The 22,725-nt window shown below is 34.3% G+C and overlaps 1 pseudogene; it reads right to left on the reverse strand.

Annotated features, from left to right (window-relative positions):
- LOC107849213 overlaps nt 1-13,000 on the reverse strand; it is a 21,992-nt pseudogene extending 8,992 nt beyond the window's left edge.
- Nucleotides 13,001-22,725: the final 9,725 nt, after the last annotated feature.

Genomic DNA, 22,725 nt, shown 5'->3' on the forward strand with positions numbered 1-22,725 from the left:
CATGTTTGATTAAATGCCTAGATGAAGGAAAAGTGCCTAACTAGCATGATACCATGAAATCCCCATGTATGTACAAGTTATGCCTATCACATGTTTTAATGAAATGTTTCTATAAATGTATTATGGATTATGATGTTAGTTATATGTTCAAGTAAGTTATGCTTGGTCAGTTTCCTTCCATCGAGTCCTGGGGGTACTCGTACCCGAAACATTAGTTGTGTGCCTAGAGCCATGTCATGTTTTCACAATACTCTCAGTCAAGCTATGAATCCTTAGACTTCCGATAGTCTTATGACTCAGAAAATCTCCATGATCTTACAAACTCAGTTAGTTGTCATATATCAGTAGTATTCCGTCAGTCAATGGAATTTAGTAACTATCCCATGTTCAATTCAGTAAATTATGTTCAAAGTTTATTCAGATAGGAGTAGGAATTAGCACCGAGAAAACCCAAGGATGGGAACACACACTATCAGATTAGGATGTGATTCTTAGAAGTCATCTTTGCATTCCAGAACTATATATCCAGCATAGGTTCAGATATCAACACTGTCCGATGAGGGTTGATGAGGTAGATAAGAACTGTCAGATAAGGGCCCCACCATTCTCTTTTAGGGACACTATCAGATGAGGGTCACCCACAGTTTGTCCTTATCAATGACACAATATTGACACCCTTCTAATTGCAGTTACAAATTGGACCCCAACTCAGCCATAATAGCATATTAAGGGCATGTCGGTTAGATACCTACTTCCCACAGTTTTATGTTACAGAATCAGGACTGTCAGACATAGTCAATCAATCTCAGTAATAGAACTCATATAGTTTTTCAGATTTTAGGACTATCAGATTCAGTCAGCTCAGATACAGTACGAGACTCAGCTAGTTCCATTAGATTCAGGACTATCAGATACAGTCAACTCAGATACAGTATGGGACTCGGCTAGTTCCATTAGATTCCGGACTGTTAGATATAGTAACTCATGTTATCATTTATATCAGTTATGAGTATATTATGTTATCAGTATTTAGATTCAGTAATTATGTTATCATGGTATCAGTGTCAGTTATTAGGTCTCATGTATATATTCTTACGTTCATGATAGTCAGTCTACTATTATTATTGTTTATGCATATGAACCCCATGCATTCAGCCTACCTCACATACATACCAGTACATTCAAAGAACTGACGCATTTGCGCTATGGTGTCTTATACCATAGGTTCTGTGATACGAGATCTAGAGCATCAGTAGATTTCAATCTCAGCTGTCAGAGTTAGTAGTGAGTCTTCATCTTTTGAGTACATTATTATCATTTTATTATCTCAGTAATTAGTTTATTAGTTGAAGTTAGTTGGGGACATATCCCATTAACTCCTTATTCAGACAGTCATGTTTTGGAGGCTTTCCAGACTATTGTATGTTCAGATAGCTTATTTCAATTATTTCAGGTATTCAATACCCCTTCCAGATATTATATTTTTATCAAATACTATGTCTCAGTTTTGAACCTTATGGCCTTTCAGTTTATGTTTTTGCATTATAAAGTATTTCATACAGTATATAAGTACAAATACCAGTCATGGATTAGCTTGTGATCCTTCGGAGGCATGAGCACTATGTAGCATTCTGGGTACCAAATTTGGGGTGTTACAAAAACACAAGGAACAAATTTACACACCAATAGTATTGAGACTCCTCCACAAAATAAACAAGTCTAAAGAAAAGATAGACATATTCTTGAAGTAGTGGGATATGATGACACTCACTACACAAACTATGACTCTCCCTACAAGTCATAAGGTGTCTATATGGGTCGTAGGACCTTAGTCGTAGGGTGAAAAGTAAATATTCCCTTTGTATCTATCTTGGATAAAAGTTATGCCTAACGACTCATATGGACTCTTTACAAGCTATCGTGTGCCTTTCGTAACAAAACCAGAGTGATGGCCTAATTTTTTGCATAGGGTAAAATTATATCCCTATATGTCTTATGGTCTATACATGAGTTGTAGTGTATAACTCCTAAGGTAAATAGTGAAGGTTCCCTAAGCTACTATCTTCACTGTGACTCATGGTGATAAGTCGTAAGATGGCCCATGGTCATTGGCGATCATTTTTTTAACTTTTAATTAAGAGCACTTTGGAAATTTACCCTCTTTCCTAATTGTGCCCCCATAGCTTAAAACCCCTTTAAGGTATCATTATCACTCCAAAACAAATAAAAATAGCTTCTCAAACTCTCTCAAATCCCCAAGGTTAAGAACACTTAGGGTTTCCAAGAAGTTGATCAATTAGGGCTCTCAAGAGTGATTTCTCCCCATAGTAGTGATACTTTCAGGCTTGCTATTCTTCCCCAAATCTTATTCTATAAAAATAATATATTTTAAATGGTTTGATTATATGGATTGGAATGTGGGTTTTGGTATGGGTTGAGGGTTTTGGAATGGTTGATCCTTTAATTATTCTCCTATGGTTTTTATAAGTTGGTTATGCTTTGAGTTGAATATTTTTGAAAATAATGGGGTTCATGGGTATGGGAATTGATGTGGTGGTAGAGGTATTCTCTAAATTGATATTTTGAAATTGAAAATTTGTTTTGACTAATTATGTTCCCTCAACCCACTTGTGTCAATAACTTTGAATTGTGGATTTATCACTTGGTTTGACTTGTTCGCCTATACTATTTCATTGCATAAATAGTTAACAATGAACATGGATTTTGAAGCCCTTCTTGGTTATTTTTTATCTAAGGAATAATGGGGGTCGAGGCATTCCTGCAATTTGATTTAATGAACAAAAGAGGGTCGAGACATTCCCCCAAGTTAATGAAATTGTATGGCATAATGATTTTCTTTCAATAAAAAAAGGTATGACTATACATGTGGTGTGACCTAATGTATAATTCCTTAGTTAATGAATGGGTTATGTGAAACTTATTTTAATTAGGCTTAGTGGGGGTTATGTAGTTCATCGGCTAACATGCATTGGGCCCTTTCAGCAAAGAGAGATGAACCCATATATCCCGTGGGTGTCGGTTTATGACAATTGTGCTACATAGTCCAGGATAATATTTTACTATCATGCTAAACCTTACACCTTACCCCAACATCTATTATATATATGTATGCATAAATGTGAACATGTACATTGCATTAGAAATTAAACTTTTGACTGGCACTACTTTATCCTTATCTTGAATTACATGCTAGTTCTCACCCCACTAATCGTACCCAGATATTGTATCCCCACTTGATGTAGGGTCCAAAGGCACTTCTACTTTTCCTGTATAGTGTTAGATGAATTTAGATTTATTCGCGTGTCAACTTGAAGTAGTGAGCCTCTTTCTTTCGGAAGTCCCATTGTTTCTTGGTTTAGTATGTCATAGAATAATTCCTTTTTGGACTTTTTTACTATTGTTTGGAGCATGTTCCGACATAGGTTAATGATTGGTATTTTTAGAGGCTTTGTGGACTACTATGGTTGGGTTGGTTAATGTTATTCACGTATTCTTTTGAGATTATACATTTCTATTTTGTTATATGTTTGAAATTCATCCTCTATTAGGATTGTTGTATTCTATTTGATCAGTCAATGAGGGTGGTCTCTGATCCTCAGTGGACTTGAGATACACATCATGGCTAAGCCCTAGTTCGGATCGTGACAAAGTTGGTATCAGAGCCAGGTTTGGTGTCATTGGGTGTCTACAAAGCCAAGTTAAGTAGAGTTTCTTTTATGGGTGTGCAGTCCACCACACTTACAAGAGAAAGGCTATAAGACATTTAGTAATATTTCCCTTTTTTGTGTTCTATTTTTAGGCTATAGAGTCTAAGTTATTGAATCTTCCCTAATTTTTATTTGTTCGCATTTTAGATCATGCCTCCTTGAAGATTCGATTTCCGTGGAAACTTTTTTTTCCAGACCCTCTCCAAGTTTCAAAGTCATCCAAGGTGTATAACATCAAGTACAAGTGTCTTATTTATAGGAGGAAAAAACTACCGCATTTTTGCATTAGGCCGCATTGCGAGGCTAATTTTGTGCGTCTAACTGTGCGAGATACCCTTATAATGTAGACCCACTATTTTGGGTCCCTTATGAATCCAACCATGTGTGTCACACACCAGTTGGCCTTGGTTTGAGACGTGACACACCCTTGACATCCAAGATGTCCAATTCGCGTCAAGTTGTATCTTGTGGTTTCATTGATCCATTCCAAGAATTTTTATGTTGTTTGCACTTGACTTAAAGATTTTATATCATTCATATATCATCATAATTAACTCAACAAGAATCCTATATCATTAAAAACAATAAATTAGAGCTCAAAACATCACATCATCCAAGAGGACAAACTAGAAACTTAAGCTAAGAATACTAGTTTTTTCCCTTTTGATCCTAAACTTGGTTTTGACTCTTGTATTGATTCAACTGTACTTTAAGAAATATAAAAAAAGTTCTTCCACATATAATTACATAATAAAACCATTAGTAAATCATTCAACATATTAGAATCCATCGCGATAGACTAGAACATAACCTAGCTCAAGCTAGTAAAACTAGTTTTCTCGTCTAGACTCTACATGATCGATTTGAACCCAAAATTGTTTGAAAACACATTTAAAAATTTTAATCACATACTTAAACCCTTATATAATTATATATCATCAGTAACACATAAATCACATGAATTTCCCTCAAAACAAGGCTAAATAAGCTAGGATAACAATACTAAAGTGCATAAATACACCTCAGATCAAGTACTGATGGTTTCATTATTTATTGTGATGTGTCCTATGTGGGACTGGGGTGTGTTTTGATATAGTGGGGAAAGGTTGTGGCATATTCTTCTAGATAGTTGAAGGTGCATGAGAAAAACTATCTGACTTATGATTTAGAGTTGCTTGCTATAGTTTTTTCTTTGAAGATGTGGTGCCATTACCTGTATCGGTTTCATGTTGACATCTTCTCAGATGATAAGATTTTACAGTATGTGTTCACCCAGAAAGAGTTAAACCTTAGGCAAAGAAGATAGTTTGAGTTGCTTAAGGACTGTGATATGAGTCTTCATTATCACCCAGGTAAAGATAATTTGGTTGCTGATGCTCTTAGCAGGTTATCCATGGGTAGATTGTCTCATGTTGATAAGGAGAATCGAGAATTGGTGAAAGATATTCACCAATTGGATAATTTTGAAGTTCGTCTCTTGGGTTTTTGGGATGCTGGTGTAATTGTTCAAGATATGGTAAAGTCATATTTTGGTGCTGAGGTGAAGGAAAAATAAGTTTTGGATCCTATTTTGATGCAGTTCAAGGATGATATGGGTCAACAAAAGGTCCTGGATTTTGAGATTGGTGGTTATGGTATCTCGAAGTACCAATGCAGACTGTGTGTTCCTGATATGGATAAGCTGCAAGAAAGGATCTTAACTAAGGCTCATAAGTCAAGGTACACTATTCATCCTGGTTCGATGAAGATATACCATGACTGGAAGGAGATCCACTAGTAGAGTAACATTAATAGGGATATTGCAATTTTGTGGCCAAGTGTATGGTCTGTCAATAAGTAAAGTTGGAGCAGTTAAGACCAGGTGGTTTGTCTCAAGAAATTGAGTTGACCGTGTGGAATTGGAAGCGATTAATATGTATTTCGTCAATGGTCTTCCGCGGTCTCTCCATCAGTTTGATTTAATTGGGTTATTATGGATAGGATGACCAAGTCTGCTCACTTCTTGCCAGTAAAGGGTAATTATTCTATAAGGGATTACAACAAGCTCTTCATTCAATAGATCTTTAAGTTGCATGGTGCTCCTGTCTCTATTATATCTGATCATGGTACACAGTTTGCATCATATTTTTGGCACTCATTGTAGAGAGGTTTGGGGACTAAGGTGAACCTTAACACTACTTTCCATCCTCAAACAGATAGTTAAGTCAAGAGAACAATTTAGACTTTATAAGATATGTGAAGGTCTTGTGATATTGATTTTGGTGGTAGCTGGGTTGATCTTTTGCCTTTCATAGAGTTTGCATACAATAATAGCTTTCACTCTAGTATTAGGATGGCTCTTTTTTAGGCCTTTTATGGTAGTAGGTATAGGTCTCGTATTGGGTGGTTTGAGGCTATAAGAATATGTTATTTGGTCCTGAATTAGTTCACCAAGCCATGGAAAAGGTGAAGGTTATTCAGGATAAAACTTAAGACCGACCAAAGTCGCTAAAAGTCCTATGTGGTTGTGAGGTGAAGGGACTTATAGTTTGAGATAGATGATTTGGTGTTCTTAAAGGTGTCTCCCATGAAGGGAGTGATGTCATTTGAAAAGAAGGGAAGATCAATCCTCGTTATGTTGGCCCATATTGTATTTTGAGGCAAGCGGGCAATGTGGCTTATAAATTGGATTTGCCTTTTAGTTTGGGTTCCATTCATTCGATGTTTCATATTTCTATATTGAAAAAGTGCATGAGTGATCCTTCTTTGATTGTTTTTTTGGAGAGTGTTGGTGTTTCGGACTCCTTATCTTATGAGGAAGTCATGGTTGAGATTTTTAATAGACAAGTCCTTAGGAAGCTGAAGAGGATATGAAACCAAGTATCCATTCTTGTTTCCCACTTCGGATAATCGTGCTTAAGGTATGTCTATTCCTTAATATCTTTGTTTTTTTTCTTTGTTAAATGAAAGTGAATTTTTGTTCTGTGTCAAATCATGCTAATGTGTGCCTAGACTCATCATTTGAGAACGAATGATCCTAAGAGGGGAGAATGTGATACCTCAGGTGTTGGCCTCTAAGAATTCTTGAGTGTTTACACTCACTGCCCAGATTACGACTCTCCCTATGAGTCCTAAGATGTTAATATAGGTTATAGGACCCTATTCATATGACCAGTGAAGATTCCCTTTGTTTATGTCTTGGCTAGGAGTTGTACCTTACGAGTCATAGTGTGTCTTTCATAGAAAAACCAGTATGATAGCCCAAGTTCCTGCTCAGGGTACGATTACGTCCCTACGAGTCGTATGGTCTGTACAAGAGTCATAGTGTACAAATCCTAAGGTAAACGGTGAAGGGTCCCTAAGCTATTGTCTTGACTACGACTAGTAGTGACGAGTTGTAATGTGTCCTCACGAGTTGTAGGGTGACTCGTGGTCACGAGTGAACATTTTTTTTAGCTTTTAATTAAGGGCACTTTGGATATTTCCCCTCTTTCCCAATTGTTCCTCCACGACTTAAAACCCCTTTAGGGGATCATTATCACTCCAAAACAAATCAAAATAACTTCTCAAACTCTCTCAAATCCCCAAGGTTAGAACACTTAGGGTTTCTAATAAGTTGGTTAATTAGGGCTCTCTAGGGTGATTTCTCTCCATAGTTGTGATATTTTCAGGCATGTTACTCTTTCCTAAATCTTATTTTATAAAAATTATGTGTTTTAAATGGTTTAATTATATGGATTTGAATGTGGGCTTTGATATGGGTTGAGAGTTTTGACTGATTGATCCTTAAATTGTTTTCCCATGGTTTTTGCGAGTTGTTTATGCTTTGAATTGAATGTTTTTGAAACTAATGGGCTGCATGGGTATGAGAATTGATGTGGGGGTCGAGGTATTCTCCAAATTGATGTTTTGAACTTGGAAATTTGTTTTGACCAATTGTTTTCCCTCTACCCACTTGTGTTAGTGGCTTTGAATTATGGAATTGTCACTTGGTTTGACTTACTCACCTATACTATTGCATTGCATAAATGGTTAACAATGGGCATAGATTTTGAAGGCCTTTTTGGTTATGTTTTGATTTAATGAACAAAAGGGGTCAAAACATTTCCCCAATTTGATTTGATAAACTATGGGAGGTTGAGGCATTCCTCCAATTTGATTTAATGAACAAAAGGGGTTCGAGGCATTCCCCCGAATTAATGAAATTGTAATGGCATAATGGCAAGCTTGCAAGAGCAATGGTATGGCGATACCTGTGGTGTGCCTTAATGTATAATTCCTTGGTTACTAAATGAGTTATGTGAAATTTGTTTTAATTTGGATTAATAGGGGTTATGTAGCTAAGTCGTGAAGGCATGGGTCTCAAATAATTTATACTGGAAACTCATGTTTGCCAACATGAGGGTTGATCTTGATCACCATGTGCATGGTTCACACTATTTCTATAGTTGTATCTAGGATTGACGTGAGTTTGGGGCATTTTATGGTCTTTCTAATACCTTCAGTTCATTCAGGGAACACGCACTGAGACCCTTTCAGCAGGTGGAGCTGAACCCATATAGCCCGTGGGTGCCGATTTATGATGGTTGAGCTACATAGTTGAAGCTAATATTTTACTATCATGCTAAACCTTGTTACTTACCGCAGCATCGATTATATATATGTATGCATAAATGTGAACATATACATTGTGTTTGAAATTGAACTTTTAACTGGCACTACTTTATTCTTATGCTGAGTTACGTGCTAGTTTTCACCCTACTAACCATCCCCGTACGCTGTATCCCCACACGATGCAGGGCCCGAAGGAACTTCTACTTTTTCTGCATAGTTATAGGTGATTCTGAGTTGTTCGCATGTCAGCTTGAAGTAGTAAGCCTCCTTCTTTCGGAAGACCCGTTACTTCTTGGTTTAGTATGTCATAGACTAATTCCTTTCTGGACTTATTTTGGCTCATCAGGGGCATGTCCGGACTTAGGTTGATGATTGATATTGTTTAGAGGCTTTGTGGACTACTGTGGTTGGGTTGGTTGTTGATATATTTAGATTCTTTTAAGCTATACTTCTCTATCTTGTTATATATTCGAAATTCATCCGTTGTTAGGTGTGTTGTGTTCTGTTTGACTAGGCAACGGGGTTGTTTTCCGGTCCTGGGTGGACTTGAGATACCCATCACTTCCAGGTCCTAATTCGGGTCATGACACGAGAGCTTTGCAATTTTATGCACAACTTCCTATTGAAATTTGGAGAGGGTGTATTTTGACTGCAGTTTTCTTAATTAATCATACTTTGACTATTCTACTACATGTGAAGTTCACATATGAACTTTTGTTTAATAAATTGCTCGTAGTTTCTTATATTTGAATTTTTGTTTGTCTTGGCTATGCAAGAATAAATTTACTTTCAAGAGTTAAAAATGTATTTTTCTTGGGTATCCCCATGAAAAAATAGGATGGAGAGTTTATGATTAAGGTAACAAAAAATGTTTGTATCTTGGAATATCATTTTTCATGAGCATACTTAGATATCTCATATTAATTCACCTGACACATCCTTTGTGGTCCAGCAATAACCCTCTTTGCATGACAATCTGAATGTGTAACATAAAATTAGTATGGTCATTGTGAATAGAAGCTCTAAGGAGAATATCCTGAACATGGGGAGTACATCAACCTGAACGGGTTCCTATGTTAGGGACTGAATTTGTAGGTTGTGGTCAGAGGAAAAAGTTACCTCTTTCTCTCTTGAAGGATTATATTTGCACCTTTGTTGGAAGAACATATTGTGTCTCGCCACAACCTCGCCAAACGCTCTCCTCAATAATCCTTATCCTCTAGCTAACTTTGTCTCTTGTAAAATTTTTCTAATGCCCATAGTAATTTTCTTGATGCTATCACTCCACGAAATTAGCTCCACTTTTTTATGAAGCAATGGAAGATCCTCATTAGCGGGATGTTGTGTAAAAAGAGATTAATGCTATAGGGAAAAATAAAGCAGGGTCTCTTGTAACTATTCCCTACGGTAAAAAGCTTATTTGAAGTAAGTAGGTCTATAAAATTAAATATAATTCTCCTGAAACAATAAAATGCTACAAGGCTCACTTGGTTATTCAGGGTAATGAACAAGAAGAGGACATCAATTTCACTAATACTTTGGCTCCGTAGTTAAAATGGTGTCTATTCATATTTTTCTCGTTGTTGTTGTGTCTAAAAATTGGGATATTCACCAGATTGATTCAATAATGCCTTTTTTCATGGATATTTGTTAGAAGACATCTATATAAATCTTCCTCTAGGTTATGTCTCATCTTAATTGAATTTGGTTTGCAAGTTGTATACAAATTCCTATATGGATTTAGACAGTCTCCTCATGACTAGTTCTCTAAATTAAGAGTAACTCTTTGAAAGTATGGCTTCGTTTAGTCCTATGCAAATCATACTTTGTTCACCTTCAAAAGGGGTGAAACATTTGTTGGAGTTTTGCTATATATTGATGACTTACTGATTGCTGGAAACAATTCAAAAGCATGCTCTATATTCAAGAAGTTTCTGGCAGATTACTTCCAACTTTAAGATCTCGGACTCCTAAAATTTTTTTTAAGAATTGAGTTTATTCGTAGTAAGAAGGGCCTTTTTCTTGTGTCAAGGGAAATATACTCTAGATATTTTATCTGAAGTAGGACTTTTTGGAGCTAAACCTATCTCTACTCCAAAGATTCAAAACCATCACCTTGGCCTTGCTATAGGCGAGTTATGTGTTGATTCTAGCATCTATCGTCGCTTAGTGGGATGTCTTATTAACCTCACATCTGCAAGACCGAAGATTTTTTATTTCATTCATATACTGTCTCAATTCCTTCAGACTTCACGAGTTGAACATTATGATGTTGCCATACGAGTCCTGAAATATTTGAAGAGTAACCCTGGCCAAAGACTTTCACTACTAAAAAAAGGGGAAAACCGACCACACCAAAAATCAACCAAAAAACTAACACAATTTTGTGGTCGGTAAAGTAGTGGTAGGTTTTTAAAAACAGACCACAAGTGGTCGGTTTTTTTAAATATATATATATATATATATATATATATATATATATATATATATTTAAAATTCATTATTATTTTATTAAATTTGGAAAAAATAATTTTAGTGTGGTCGGTTTTCTGCAAAAAAAAATTCAAAAATCGACCACTTGTTGTCGGTTTTCTGGGAATTTTTTTTAAAAAAATTAAAACCCAAATATAGCATGCAAAACAACAATGCAATACAGTAGTATCAAATCAAATGCAACAACAATAACCACCAAAAACCAAACGTAAATACTTTCAAAAGTGTACAACACATACAAAATGTCCAACAAAAGTGAGTATGAAAATACTACAACAATAGTTTCAAACAACAAAATATCTAAATTCAAAGTACAACACATACAAAAAAAAAAAACTAAAAGTCATCATCATCAAATTCGTCCTCGTCTTCCATATCATCATCCATACTAAAATCATCCAGGGGGCCTAGACCCTTTGCAGCCCGAACTGCATCACCAGGACACGAAGGAATAACCCCCACAGTCTGAATGAGAGTGGTCAACTGCTGCTGCAGGTTATTGAATTGTGATGTTGTTGCCTTCTCCGTTTTCTTCTGCCTCTCTCTCTATTCAGCAAGCTCTTCAGTGAGTTGAGAAACCGTATTTTGTAGTCTGTCAATGGTTTCTCTATCAACTGAAGAGCTAGAGTATGCAACTCCGGACGAACACCTATTATTATCACCAAAAAATTTTGTATGGTATCCGTAGAAATGGCCTCTATTTGTAGGACCCACAACTTTTCTCCATAACTCCTCCTATACATGTTGTGGTATTGGGTCACCCTGACTTTCAGGAGGCTGACTACTACGATACTCACCAACAAGATGCGTATATTCGTCCTATATTCAAAGTAAAGTTAATACTAAAAGTAAAAAAATATTAAAGTAGTTATAATTGAATAATATCAACTTTGAGAAAAAGATACGTAAATTCAAAATTTATTTCTTACGTGGACAGCTTTTGCACGAGTTTCAACCCAGACATCTTCATCAGTCGAGTTCTTTTTCATTTTCAGATGAATCTGCTCAAATAGCTCATCAGTTGGTATTTCCCGACCCTTTTCTTTTTCCTGCATATGAAAAAATTATCAATGTTCAAATAATAAAAAAATTTAAATAGAAACAAATAATAAAAACTATAAAAAATACATGCTATTTTTTCCTTCACAGCAAGAGTACTTCTGGCACCTGCAATATGTAGGGATCCACCCTTGGATGATGCCCCGACTTTTTTTTCTTTTTCACTCAACAATTGGTATTCTGCGCTACTCCAATGGCGAAGGTACATCTGCCATGTGGCTTCAGGAATCCACTTAGGTTTTACCAATTTCTTTTGGGCATAATCCAAGAGATCGTTAAATCTGGCACTACATCTTATGAAAAAGTTCTTTTTCATAAGAAATGTATTTGCATCATCCCACCAGTAAAATTTCTACAACAAAAATATAATATTCAATCTTTTGTTCTAACAAAGTGTTAATAAGTAGTCGATAAGTTAAATCCTTACCTTAAATTCTTCAAACATTCTATTCCTGTCAAGTTCTAAAACCTTTTGCCAGCTGGTCCAGTAGCCGTTGAAGTGTCGAGTAATGCATATTCGCGCCTTTTGTTCAACTTCAGCATCCGGCCTAAACCAACAACACAAGATCAAACAGTAATTTCATAGAGCATAATAATATAGTAATTAAAAAGTAACGTTATTATATTTAGAAATCTTACCCTCTCACAACTGGAACACGATAAATCCTTCCAGAATCATCTCTGTCTCCTGGCTGCCTAGTAAGTGATAGTGGATGCACTGGCATGGGCGGATCTGAAGCACCAGATGGAGTGCCTCCAAGATGAAGATCCGACAACCTAATAGATCCAGCTGAATCACTGTTTGAAGCTGCGTGACTGCTGCAGGAGGGTATCGATGATGGGAGATGTCTGGAGGGGCCAGCGGCCGTCCGATAGTACTGTACTGGCGGTGGCACGGTCATAGGAGAAAATTGAGTCAGTGTAGACCTATGTAGTGGCCCCACATGCATAGGAGTAGGTATCGAATCCTCAGATGATCTAGAATATGAGGGTCGTGTTGTCGCGTCAGCAAATCGACCCTCAGATATATGAATACCTGTCGGTCGTCTATAAGGTGGAGGTTGCCTATTCTTTTTTGGATTCGTAGTATCAACTTTTCCTTTACCTTTGTCACCTCTGTCTAACATCTAAATTATGTCTGACATCTAAATTATGTTAAGTTAACAAGTAGTTAGTTCCTCCAAAATGAATGTATAAGAAAACATTCCAAGTAAATAATTTCAAGTTACTAATTCACATTTCAAATTGCTCCAACAATACGAGATATAGACTTAAATTTTTTTATTACTATATAAATCATGGAAAAGTGGAAACAACAAACTTAAACAGTATATTACATATCAATCTTTAAAAAGAAACATAAAGGTAAATATATAGTACAAAGCATAAAGATATCAATACATAATAAATACAACCTACATAACTAATCCTCCTCTTCTGAAGACTCTCCACTAAACCATTCACCCTCTTCGGAGGTTTCCTCATCTCCTACCCACTCAGCCTCTTCTTCCGCAATATTAACTTCTTCAAATATATTTTCTAGCTGATTCAAACCGTCCACTAATTCAACGTCCACTAGTTGGTGATCAATCTACATTTCATTTTGATACACAGTCTCCAGCATATTCTCAACTTCCACCCCGCCTATAGGCTTTGTTTGATTATAGACCACCAATCAAACTTGTCATTGCACAATGGATAAGGAGTATAATACACTTTTTTAGTATTTTGTGCAAGAACAAATGAATCATAAATAGGATACGAGCTATTGTGCTTCATTTCAATGATGTTATGCTCCCTATGTACGCTTGTCCCTCTTGTGCTTGGATCAAACCACTTACATCGAAAGAGGACAATTTTTTTATTGGAAAACCAGCATACTCCAGTTCTAAGATCTCGTGTATGATGCCAAAGTAATCAACATCGTCATCACCCTTAACCCAAACACCACAATTGTTTGTTTTCCTTGTTTTGGAGGGTTGTTCGGTGGAAAATTTAAATCCATTTACTTTGTATTGGGACATTGCATTAGCTTCAACAGGACCCAAAGAAATATCTCTCAAGAGCTGATCGTATGCAACTGCATTTGGTGAATGGCGTACCTAAAAATATTATACATATATATATATATATATATATATATATATATATATATTAGTTGAGGAATGTGTAAATGTTTAAACTTTGTAGAAATATTAATACACTTACGAACCTCATTTTTAAACGACTGAACATCCAACATGAGAAACACAATTAGTTTCTTTAAGGGAATGAGTAAACTAATAAGATATGTTAAAATTTTAATCTCTTTACTTCAGAAAGGGTTCAATTTTTGGGCAATTCAGCATGACATACAAAGTTCCTAATTTGCGCTCCGTAGGAGTAAGACGGCAAAGTATGGTCTTTTTAGCCTTACAACCAGATTGATTGAAAATTGATATTGGTTGCAAATGAGGCTCATTCACATAGTCCTGATGATGATTCGATCAGTTTCTTAAACAAGTAACTTCATAACGAAAGTAGTATGAACAAAATCGAGAAGTTTCTCTTGCAAGATATGCCTCAACTATAGAGTCTTCAACCCGATATTTATTTTTGGGACCCCTTTTTAATTTTCCAATTGCCCTGTACAATCTTAAGGTTAGATATTTACTATATTTAAAAAAGATATGTATGAATTTAAATATGTTGTAAATGCTTACCGTTCGAATGGATACATCCAGCTAGTTTGAACTGGATCGCCTAGCCGAGCTTCATGCACAAGGTGAATAGGAAGATGTTCCATCACACCGAAGAACGCTGGCAGGAAAATCTTCTCCAACTTATTGGTGATAACAACAATATTACTTTCCATTCGCGCTAGATTTTCTTCTTTTAATATGGTGGCACATAAGTCTTTGAAGAACAAACTGATCTCTGCAATTAGTTTCCATATGTTTTCAAGTAAACCAATAAAATAAATTGGAAGTAATTGTTCCATGAAAACATGACAATCATCGCTGTTCATTCCATGCAAGATTCTTTGTGTCATATCAACCCTCTTTCCCAAATTTGAGGCATATCCATCGGGCATCTTCAAACATTGAACACACTCACATATTTGACGTTTTTTGTCCAACTTGAATGTAAAACTAGCCTTGGTCTTAAGAAGATTATTATTAGGCCCCTGCTGTAAGTGTAATTCTCTGCAGTTGCAATATTCTGGTAAGTCAAGTCTTGCCTTAGGATTATTTTTTATTTTGCCGGTGACATCCATAACTGTGTTGAACAAGTTGTCAAAATAGTTTTTCTCAGTATGCATGACATCAATATTATTTCTAAGTAAATTATCTGGCCAATATTCTAACTCTCCAAAATATACTTTGCTTAGTCCAGTTATACAAAATGTCATATCCATCAAGCCTGTACAATCGTTCCTCGCTGGCTTTAGACAAATCCTGAACTATTTCCCAGACGTCATGACCAGAAAACCTTGGAGGTGGACTATTATATTTCCTTCTATTTCTTTTGAATGCATTGTTGAGTCTCTTAAATTCATGATCAGGTGGCAAGAAACAACGATGACAATCAAACCATGAATTTTTCCTACCATGTCTCAATGTGGAAGATTTTGGTTTTTCCATGCAGTATGGACAAGCCAGCTTTCCAGCTGTCATCCATCCAGATAACATTCCATAAGCAGAAAAATCATTAACAGTCCATATTAGATATGCACACAGATTGAAATTCTGTTTAAGAGAGATGTCCCAAGTTTCTACCCTCTCATTCCATAAAATTTGAAGTTCATCAATCAAAGGTTGCAAGTAGACATCTATTTCGCTTTTTGGATTACGCGGGCCAGGAATAACACAATTCAAAAATATATAGGGACTAGTCATCAACAGTTTAGAAGGAAGATTATAAGGAGTGATAAATATAGGCCAATATGAATATGGCACACCACCAATTGAAAAAGGAGAGAACCCATCCGCATATAATCCCAATTGAATATTTCGTGGGTCAACTACAAAATCTGGATAAGTCGCATGAAAATGCTTCCAAGCCTATCCATCAGATGGATAACACATAACACCAGTGGGCCTTCTATTTTCACTGTGCTATCTCATATGAGGAACTGAGCTATTTGAAGCATACAACCTCTTCAACCTTGGTATATAAGAGGTAAATAATGGATCACCTTAATAGCAATTTTCTTTCCAATGGAACCACGCTTATATCGAGAGAGCTGACAAAACTTACAGAACTCTAGCTTACCATCTTCCTTAAAGTACAACATGCATCCATTTTCACAACAATCAATTCTAACCGAGTAAAGACCTAACTTTGACACCAATCTTTTTGCCTTATAGAAAGAATCAGGAACCTCTAAGTCGGGTCAACTAACTCTCTGATAAGGTCTATCATTGAGTCTATTCTGTCTTCAGCAATATTCCAGTCAGATTTAATACTTAATAATCTAACAGCAACAGACAGACAAGAGTGTGAACACCCGTCAAACAAAGGATGTCTAGCAGCATGCAATTCTTTGTAGAAATTGCCCGTTTCGCTATTAGGAACATCTTCAACATTTTCCCTAAAGTCAACACCGTGTTGCATCCCAAAAGCATCGTGCACCATTTCTGTCACCTAAGTCAAGTGACCAAGTGACTAAGTCACCTACCAAATCACATTCAAAACAAAAAAATCCCCTTTAAAGTTCCTAAACTTAACCATTTTCAAGCAACTAAGTCAATTACCAAACCATATTCAAAACAAAAAAAAACCTCTTTAAAGTCCCTACACTTAACCATTTTCAATCAACAAAGTATCAAAACAAAACCACATTCAAAACAAAAAAATCCCCTTTAAAGTCCCTACACTTAACCACTTTCAAGAAACTAAGTCACTTACCGAACCAAATTCAAAACAAAAAAAATCCTCTTTAAAGTCCCTACACTTAACCATTTTCAACCAACTAAGTATCAAAACAAAACCACATTCAAAAGGGAAAATCCGCTTCAAAGTTCCTAGACTTAACCATTTTCAACCAACTAAGTCACCTACCAAACCACATTCAAAATAAAAAAAATCCCCTTTAAAGTCCCTAAACTTAACCATTTTCAAGCAACTAAGTCATCTAACAAACCACATTCAAAACAAAAAATCCTCTTTAAAGTTCCAAGACTTAACCATATTCAAGTGACTAAGTCACCTACCAAACCATATTAAAAACAAAAAAAATCCCGTTTAAAGTCCCTACACTTAACCATTTTCAACCAACTAAGTATCAAAACAAAACCACATTCAAAACAAAAAAATCCTCTTTAAAGTTCCTAGACTTAACCATATTCAAGTGACTAAGTCACCTACCAAACGACATTCAAAACAAAAAGATTCCCTTTAAAGTCCCTATACTTAACTATTTTCAAGCAACTAAGTCACTTACCAAACCACATTCAAAACAAACAAATCCTCTTTAAAGTTCCTACACTTAACCATTTTCAACCAACTAAGTATCAAAACAAAACCACATTCAAAACACAAAAGCCCCTTCAAAGTCCCCAGACTTAACCATTTTCAACCAACTAAGTCACCTACCAAACCACATTCAAAATAAAAAAATCCCCTTTAAAGTCCCTAAACGTAACCATTTTCAAGCAACTAAGTCACCTAACAAGCCACATTCAAAACAAAAAAATCTCCTTTAAAGTTTCTAGACTTAACCATATTCAAGTGACTAAGTCACCTACCAAACCACATTCAAAACAAAAAAATCTCCTTTAAAGTCTCTATACTTAATCATTTTCAACCAACTAAGTATCAAAATAAAACCACATTCAAAACAAAAAATCTCTTTTAAAGTTCCTAGACTTAACTATATTCAAGCGACTAAGTCACCTACCAAACCACATTCAAAACAAAAAAATACCCTTTAAAGTCCCTAAACTTAACCATTTTCAAGCAACTAAGTCACCTAACAAGTCACATTCAAAACAAAAAATCTCTTTTAAAGTTCCTAGACTTAACTATATTCAAGCGACTAAGTCACCTACCAAACCACATTCAAAACAAAAAAATACCCTTTAAAGTCCCTAAACTTAACCATTTTCAAGCAACTAAGTCACCTAACAAACCACATTCAGAACAAAAAAAATCTCCTTTAAAGTTCCTAGACTTAACCATATTCAAGTGACTAAGTCACCTACCAAACCACATTCAAAACAAAAAAAATCCTCTTTAAAGTCCCTACACTTAACCATTTTCAACCAACTAAGTATCAAAACAAAACCACATTCAAAACAAAAAAATCCTCTTTAAAGTTCCTAGACTTAACCATATTCAAGTGACTAAGTCACCTACCAAACCACATTCAAAACAAAAAGATTCCCTTTAAAGTCCCTATACTTAACTATTTTCAAGCAACTAAGTCACTTACCAAACCACATTCAAAACAAAAATAATCATCTTTAAAGTACCTACACTTAACCATTTTCAACCAACTAAGTATCAAAATAAAACCGCTTTCAAAACACAAAATCTCCTTCAAAGTTCCTAGACTTAACCATTTTCAACGAACTAAGTCACCTACCAAACCACATTCAAAACAAAAAAATTTCCTTTAAAGTCCCTACACTTAACCATTTTCAAGCAACTAAGTCACTTACCAAACCATATTCAAAACAAAAAAATCCTCTTTAAAGTCCTTACACTTAATCATTTTCAACCAACTAAGTATCAAAACAAAACCACACTCAAAACACAAAATCCCCTTCAAAGTCGGTAGACTTAACCATTTTCAACCAACTAAGTCACCTACTAAACCACATTCAAAACAAAAAAATCCCCTTTAAAGTTCCTAAACTTAACCATTTGCAAGAAACTAAGTCACCTAACAAACCACATTGAAAACAAAATGTCAACAAGACCAACAAGATCAACAAGATGTCAAGAACAATGTTAGTGAATCACACAAGGCCACACATGGCTTTACTAGACTTCAATATGAACAATGAAAGGAAGATAACAACAATAGTGAATCGTACAAGGCCCCACACGACTTCACTATGTCAACATACCTTTGATATTTTCCTTATTTTCTTGATATTTCTAAATGGCAGCTTCAATCTGCTTATAGATTCTCTCACGGGAAGCTTCAATATAGAAAATGATGAGCTTAACAAATTAAAAGATAGACTACTGCAATTTTCTCCAAAATACCCATCTACTCTATGCGAGATATTACTCATTTCAGTCCACATAACATACATAATCCATATTACATTCAAGTTTATCCCCAATTTCCCCATTTTTAACCAAAATATAAAAACTAGGGTTTAAAAATTCAAAATGAAGTGAAGTTAACTCAAAATAAGGTCAACAAATCTCACATTCTTACTTACTTGAGTTGGAGAAATCAAGATTTGCTACGAGAACCCACTTGTTCGACTGATTTCGAGTGTCAGTATGTGTTTGTGTGTGTATGCGGGTTGAGTGTTTATGTGTGTATGTTGTTTCCTTTTTTTTTGTGTACATCAATTAGGAAAGTGAATTATTTGGGTGGGTCGGGTCGGGTTATTAATTATTTTTTTTAATTAACAATAAAACCGATCACACATGGTTGATTTTTTTAAAATATTTTTGAGTGGTCGGTTTTTACAAAATTTTTGATAAATTAAATTTTAATAAACTACAATTAATAAATTAATAAATTAAATTATTTTTTAATTAATTAATTTTTTTTAATAAATGCTATAATATTTATAAAAATATTCAATTAATTTAATACAATGTGTATATATATAAATCAGATAATTAGTTATTTTATCATCACATTAACAAGAGTAGTATATTTCCTCCATCCTATAATAATATCAATGAATTTTATAAATTACGATAAATGTTTGGTTCATTAGCTTTTAATTATGATATATATATATAATATATATATATATATATATATATATATAATTATCGAGGTTTTACGTTATTACAACTTCAACAATATATACGTATCTACATTGACACAAAATAGTATATCTAATTCTTCAATAGTATGCTATCAATGTATTATTCAAAATATTTTGATATATAGATTCAGTTATCGAGCTTTCGATTACTCCATATGTCACAACACGAGATATATGTATATATACATATATTCAATTGTCTATCACCGTTTAAATACGTAATATAAATATCACATACATAACTTTTCTACCCCATAATAATATTCAACGTATTTCACATATACTCATATACAAAATTTTTAAGCGAAAAAACTCAAATTCACCGCCAAAATTTGGCGGTCGTTCAAAATTCAAAGCAATGGTAAGTATATGCCAGTTTCATGATTCAATTTTCTGTCTTCCTCCCTCCCCCCCTATATACCTTGTAATACTTGCGTTACGTTATTACAACTTCAACAATATACGTGTGTCTACATTATATTAACACAAAATAGTATATCTACTTCATCACTACACGAGATATACGTATAATAAATATATTCAATTGGCTATCAACATTCAAATACGTACTATATACATCACATACCCGATTTTACGTTCCCATAATAATACACAACGTATTTCACAGAAACTCAGTTGAATTATCGGTTGGTTTATCTTATGTCATTAATATATATACCTTCACTATATAATATGTATATACTATAAATATATATATATATACCTATACATACACACACATATATATACACATTATCGACTATATCAATACGTACTATATTCATTACATAAGTACACGAGTATCTTATCCAATAATATAATGCAATGTATTTCATATATGTACTATATACATCACATACCCGATTTTACTTCCCCATTGTGTTTCACATATACTCAAATAAATTATCGATTGATTTATCTTATGTCATTAATATACCGTTGCTATATAATATGTATATATTATATATATACATATACATATACACACTATCAACTATATCAAGTTCAAAATAAGTACTATATACATCACATATGTATACAAGTATATTATCCAATAATATAATGCGATGGGTTTCTTATACATACTTAGAATAGTGATTGATTAATTATATTTGATTAGCTTAATATATTAGATTTTGATTATATATATAATTAGGTGTTACCTAAAATTTTTTAATTTTTAATATTTTTACTTCAAGTCATTTTTTTAAAATTATTTTCTTATTTTAATTAGAAAACCGACATAAGTATTTTTTAATTATTTTTTTTTATAAAAACCGACCACGGTCGATTTTTTTAAAAATAAATTAAAAAGAATTTTTAAAAACCGACAACAATTGGTCGGTTTTTATAAATTTTTTTTAAATATTTTTAAATAAAAATGATCATTGGTGGTCGATTTTGTTATTTTTTTTTAAATTTTTTATTTGTTAAATAAATAATAATTATTATTAAATTATTCTAATAATTATTTTGATTTTTTAAAATATAAAAGCAACCACTTGTGGTCGCTTTTTAAAAAATAAATTAAAAATAAATTAAAAACTGACCACGTGTAGTCGGTTTTTTCCGACCACATCTTGTGGTCGGTTTTTTGTGGTTACCGATTTTTTTAGTAGTGTTTTCTTCTCAGCTAATGGCAATTTACAGTTAGATGCATTTTGTGACTCTAATTGGGCTAGTTTCCCCTAGATCCGTTGTTCTTTAACAATGTATTTTATTCTCTTGAGCAATTCGCCAATCTCTTGAAAAACCAAAAAATAACTTTATCACATTCTTCTGGAGAAGCTGAGTATAGGTCTATGGAAACCACCACAGTTAAGCTCATTTGGCTCAAATTCTTCGTAGCATCATTGGAAGTATTTCATCAACAACCTATACGGTTGTACTTTGACAACCAGGATGCTCTACACATGGCGGCCAACCCGGTCTTCCACGTACGAACCGAACATATTGAAGTTGATCGTCACTATGTTCATGAGCAACTTATGGAGATAAATATTGCTACAACTTATGTGGGTAGACGTTTTCAACTAGCTGATATATTCACCAAAGTTTTGGGATGACCTAAGTTTTCTTTTCTTCTTCAAAAGTTGGGCAATTGGTGTCTGCACACTTCAACTTGAGGGGGAGTATCGGACACGATTGTACTTAGGCAAAGTAGGAAACTTTAATTTGTATATTTGATAGGTAATATTTTCATTATATTTTGTATTTTAGAATATAATATATTTTGAATGTAAAATACATAGGCTTAGTAGCTAGAACAAATATTATATAAATTAGGAGGCTACACTGTGAATACGATGAAGGTTTTCTTGCACAACTGTTTTATCACGTGAAAAAGAGAAACTGTGCTACTCACTTGAGCTAACGTGCCCCAGGAACTGAAGCTATGAATTTAAAATTGCCGTAAAGTTGTGATGATGATGATTAATTCCATGTTTATGTATGGTAAAAGTATTTTGTGTTCGAATCATATATTTCTGTCTTTTCTCCTTTATTTGTCTGCTTTCTTTTTGGATTAATTTCAACATATGGTATTATATTAAGATGAAAATTAGGATACAGTGGACGTTTTACATCTAATCAATGAATATAAGGTAAGTCTTTTGCATATACGCATTTATCATTTAATCATGATTAAGCTTATTTTTGCTTCTTTTCTTTCTACGTTGTTCTAAAGGTTAGAGGTGCCATCATCTTCATCGGTCTAGAGGAAAATATATTTTAAAAAACTATTTTAAAAAAAATAAATTATTTTTTATTTATTTTCTTTCATCGTTACGCATGTAAGAAAATATTTTCTACAAATATTTATATATATTTAACATAAAATAATGAAAATGAATTAGGAGGGAGTTAGAGGGGTGGATTTTTTCTGGGGGGGGGGGGGGGGGGGGGGG

This window comes from Capsicum annuum, chromosome 12 (assembly GCF_002878395.1).
Source record: "Capsicum annuum cultivar UCD-10X-F1 chromosome 12, UCD10Xv1.1, whole genome shotgun sequence".
Lineage (NCBI taxonomy): Eukaryota > Viridiplantae > Streptophyta > Magnoliopsida > Solanales > Solanaceae > Capsicum > Capsicum annuum.